The following is a 5,340-nucleotide window of genomic DNA, read 5'->3' on the forward strand; positions in this document are numbered from 1 at the left end:
CTGCATACCTGGCAAAATGTGCTGTTCTCTGGTCCAGGGGTGAAATTCTAGGGCTGGGCACAGGAGTCTCACCCATACTGTTCACAAAGCCCTCCTTTGTCCTATACCTATCCTCTTTGTCCACCTTCCTACTACTCCTCTGTACCCCCACCTTCCCATATCACACAGCAAATTCCCTGTCATCTCTGACCAAAGTCTTGTGTGGAGCAGCTGTTAATTAAGAAAGTGGAGTGTGACCAAAGATCATTCTCCACTTCCATCCTGGAAGGCAGGGCTCTGGACAGCAGGGACACAGAGGAGGGAACAGCAAACTGCTGTGGACAGCAGGGGTTGGTTATTTTGTATTTAGGAAAAAGTAATATAACTGTGTTAAATACATTACTGAGAAGTACAGTACAAGGCTCCTTGGTGGGGGCCGTAGGGGAAGGGATAAAATTGGCTTTCTCTCTATCTACTACAGCTGTAATCTGTCATATTATTACAGAATTCCTGCAAGGAAGTTCAGAGGGAAAAGCAAATCCTTGTCTATAGCTAGCCACACCTCCCACTCAGTGCACTTGGGAATGAGACAAACAGAGGGCAAATGGCAAGTGTAATGTTACATTTGCTACCAGTAGCAGTTAATGATGTCTAGGTATTCTCTCTTGCTGCTCTCTCACAATTGCTGCCTCTGTATTTCCTCATCCTCTAGTCCATAGTTTCTCAACCTGTGGTACGCATACCCCTGGGGATATGCGAGACACAGGCATAGAGTACCCAGGGAAAAACAGAGTGAAGGGGAGGCAGGCGGCAGCCCCCGGCTTCTGGGGGAGGTGGGCAGCAGTCCCCGCTTCCCATCCAGTCACAGCTCCCAGCTGGGAGGCGGGCGGCAGCTGCCTGCTTCCTGCCCTGTCACAACTCCCAGCTGGGATGCAGGTAGTAGCTGCCAGCTTCTGGGGGAGACAGGCAGCAGCCTCCCACTTCCCGTTGGGTCCCAGCTGCCAGATGGGAGGCAGCCGCTGGCTTTTGGGGAAAGCACGCGGCAGCCGCCCACTTCCCGCCCGGTCCCAGCTCCCAGGGCATAGCAAATTGTGACAGGTGTATAACTATCAATCACAATTTGCTGCCTCTGCTCTCCCCATCTTCTGGTCCAGGGGTAGAAAATTGTGACAGATAGGGGTTCATCCGTCACAATTTGCTGCTTCTCACCTTTCCCCACTTCCTGGTCCAGATGGTAGCAAGTTGTGATGGATAGGGGTACTTCCATCACAATTTTCTACCACTTTGTAATTTGGAAAATTAACCTCAGGGCTACTGTATATAAAATCCTGACTGGAGGTATTGTTTTTCATTATTAGTCTCTTTTCATGGTAGATTAGGCTGTAGAGTTTCTACAGTAAACAAACAGGTAATACACAACACTACTGAAAATAGCATAAAGCATTGTAAACAGTATTTGAAATACATACGAATCCCTTTAAACACAAGCTATTAGGCAGAAAATCTACCATTGTTTCTTATACAAACTTCTCCACCATTGTCACTCTTACACATAGTGAGCAAGCTTTCAACACAACATTTGCACTACTATGCTTTGGCACACACACATGAGCACATTGCTTTCTGATCTGATTTCAGACATTACCTCAGGCTATTTCCCACCGCTAAAACCAATGTTCCATTTCCTTGCTGTGTTTTTAAATAGCTCCTGCAGCTTAGTTACAGTGAGGTGCTAAAAAAAAGATTATTTTTTTTTAGCAGTGAGGAAAAAGGCTATATTCACAAAAGGACTTAGGTGGTGGAATACTGAGTATTTGCAATGCCTAACTTTTAGGCACCTAAAAGTCACAGGAACAACCCTGATTCACAAAGCCTGAGTTTCGTGCCCAAGCTTCCTATACAATGCATGGGGAGAGACCCGCCTCAGAATATAATCCGCACAAGTCAGCATGCTAAACTGACAGCCACCTAAACTAGCTAATGGGAGATGTCAACAAGAAAGATGTGTCCTAAAGCCCACTCTTTTCACCACCTAAGTCCTCACTGTAGGTAGGTGCCTAGTGATTCATGAATGAGAACCCCTCTCTTGGAGACTAGTATTTTAGGCACCTAAGATGTTTCTTGTGAGACTGAGCTTGGCAGATACCTAATTCCACAGAAAACAATTAAAGGAGAAGGTGGTGATGCCCAGCTTGTAACTTTTATGTATTTCACGTGTGCTGAATATATTTTTGTTGCTGCCTTTCAGACTGTGTCCTCACATCCTTGTGGATATTGCAGTAATGCATTAATTAACGTAAGAGACAATGCTTTGTAAATTTGATTTTCTTGGGCTCAGTTAGTAAAAGACAAGGTTTATATCATGTGTGGTTAGCGAGCAGGTAGGGAGTAAGATCAAAGAAGAATCTTTAAAGTTAAAGCATAAAAAATGTGGATCAATTGGTTAATTCTAATGAGATAAGAGTGCCACCCCTTCCTATGCATTGCTTATAGAGGGAATCACTGTACAATAGGCCAACCCCATGCATAGCAGGATCTACCATGACACTATCAGACCTCTTTCTCCTGATCAAGAAACATGTCCTGACTGGCATAGGGGAGAGAGAAGGCGTGAGATCATCTTAAATTTTAATCTTAAGCCATGTATTGAAATTTTATTAAGCCAAATTGGTATCTATGAAATATTGGCTGTTCCCCACTTCTCTTTGAACTTGAAAAATCAAATGTGGGTTACAGCTTTGTGACAGAAGCTACGTCTTCACTGATGGCGGCAAATTCACCACTGTCCGATCTATTTCTCTGGATCGACTGAGCGGTCAGTGAAGACCTGCTCAGTCGATCCAGAATTCGACGTATTAAGACCATCTTCTTAAGTGGCGTAGTGCAGTGAAGATGGCACGCAGAAGAGAAGCAGAGAAGTCGACGGGAGTTATGCAAGTTTTTTGCGTAGCTTGCGTAACTCCGGTCGACTGCCACCAAATCTTGAGGGTAAGTGTAGACAAGCCCAGAGAGTGAGTAGCCTAAACCCGACTTACTACTCTGTGCACTTTGGAAGCTTCCCCACATGGGGTAAACATATGAGGCAACACTTTAAGTGCTAAGTGATCGACTAATTAGCTCCTCAAGTGGAAAGAGTTCAAAGAGAGGCAGGGGAGGGAGGAAGGAAGGCTGGCAGGCAGGTCCAAAGCAGCAGGCGATCTCCTTCTTCTTCAGCCCCCTGCCTTCGTAACAGGTATAGGTTTGAGGAGAAGTTTTATGCAGGGGGAGACCAAACACTTGTAAAGCACATTACAAATAATGCACATGGTGTTGAACTTGCCACTAATATATGTGGGGACTGTTTGCAGCAAAGAATCCAGGCTCAGAGAACCCTGTCCTGTGACAATCTGGACTATACAAAACTTTAAAAATGTTCAAGCCAGCTCAAAGTGTTGATGATTAATAGTGTTTTTGGGAAGAACTGCTATAATCTTCTGCGGTTGCTATGGTTGCTGTTGTCAAAACTTTAGTTCTCAACAAGAGCATATGCACAGATATTTAAGGTGCTGTAATTTGTCCATTAACTTTCCACTTCAGTGTCACATCATGTACACAAGCTTTTAACAACGGAAGGGAATGAAGGAAACTGAGGGGGAAAAACTAGCATTAATTCCCTTAGTTTAAAATGTTTTAACTGGTTTTCCATAACACCCCCGCAAATGGGTGTGTGTGCGTGCAGACATTCAGCAGCAAATACCTTCTGGTGGCAAAGGAGCCGTTTTAACCACAAAGTTTTCAAGCCATGAATAATTCATCTGATATCTCAATCAGCATTAGAATCTGTTTCCTCAGTGCTAAGAAAATGTTTGTTTCTGCCACTGGGTAACTAACATGCCTTAGCTATCTGGCTGTAAAAACACAACAGAGACAAGGCAATTTAGCAACTTCACCAAAAGGCATAAGGTGAGGTCAGCGCTATGCCACCTAGGCACATAATGCAAAGAAGTAATAGGATAATTCATTTTAAAAAAATCTGATTTTCTTGTCAGTACAAAACAGCAAACATATCAGAATGAAGAACAGCACTGAAATGTATGTATATATTTTATATATGCTACATGTTTTGTTGTTTTTCTTCAAGTGACTGAACATACCATTCCACTTCATGCACAAAAGTTGGAGATTTTTCCCTAAACAGTTTGAAGTATAACAATAAAGTATAAACAATTCAGCAGAAAAATAAACATCTAGGTATGCAACAAATGAAGTAATTGACGAATAAAGTGTGCATGGTAGAGGATTATTTACAGAAGTAAGGATTTTAAATACATTTTCAATTACAAAGGAGGGAAGGAATCTTACTACTGGAAATCCAAAATGGTATTGAATGTTATAGGAATGTACAATGGTTTTAAGTACGTGGATTCTTTGGGAGAGGTAACAGCAAAAGTAATGCATCTCAAAGGCTCAGGCACAAAAAAGCAAATTTAAAGAACCCAAAATGTATTTTTAACTTAATAACTTTCAGGTACATAACTCACGATTTTTTAATACTTGTAGCTGTCAATCAATCAGGGAGGTTGTATATCTATATTTAGTAAAATGTACAGTAGAGATTGTCTCTGGGAAGGATTTCATACAAGTATGGTGACCTTAGGGTCACATTTTAAAAGGTATTTAGGTGACTAATGGGGTTTTCAAAAGCATCTAGGCGCTTCAAATTCTAAAAATCTGGCTTCTCGTGAATAGTTGGGAACCAACTGCTACACACAAGTGGTGACATGTGAAAGAGCCCTAGCCCACTCCTGTTTCTAAATGGGTTGGCTCCAGAAATCAATTGTAGCCTACGCTTGGCAGGGCCTCGCCCATGGCTGAGACGGCAGGGCAGGGCTAGGCCGCCTGCTCCAGTACCACAAGGAGACCCCCCAGTGTAATGCTCATCAAACCGCCCTAGACCCACCGAGGGAGTGGGTGTGGGTGTGTCTCCCCACCACCCTGGTAGGAAAGCCGCCTCCGCCTCCTACCCCGGACTTTGCCCCTCTCCTCTCCCTGCCTCCGGCTCTCGGGGGCCCGTGGGCGGCCTCCTTCGCCCCCGGCTCTGCTCCTTTAAATCCCGCAGCAGGCAAGACAGACAGACAGCCCCAAGTAAGGGTAGCCGGCCTTCACCAGATGTTACTGAGCATGCTCAGTAACAGCTAGGCCGCGCGCACGTCGTGAGAGTCGGGCAGCGGAAAGTGACGTCACGCCGGGCCGGGTGAGCGCAGTTAGCGCTGCCTCGCTGTCGCTGACGCTTCACTTTGTACGTAGCCCCAGGCCCATCCTCTGCGCATGCTCCGTGGGGGGTGGGAGGGACGTGAGGGAGACACGCACGCGGAGGACGCG

The sequence above is a fragment of the Emydura macquarii genome, unplaced genomic scaffold (assembly GCF_026122565.2).
Source record: "Emydura macquarii macquarii isolate MOO-44397 ecotype Brisbane River unplaced genomic scaffold, CSIRO-AGI_Emac_v2 contig_1363, whole genome shotgun sequence".
In the NCBI taxonomy this organism is placed as follows: Eukaryota; Metazoa; Chordata; order Testudines; family Chelidae; genus Emydura; species Emydura macquarii.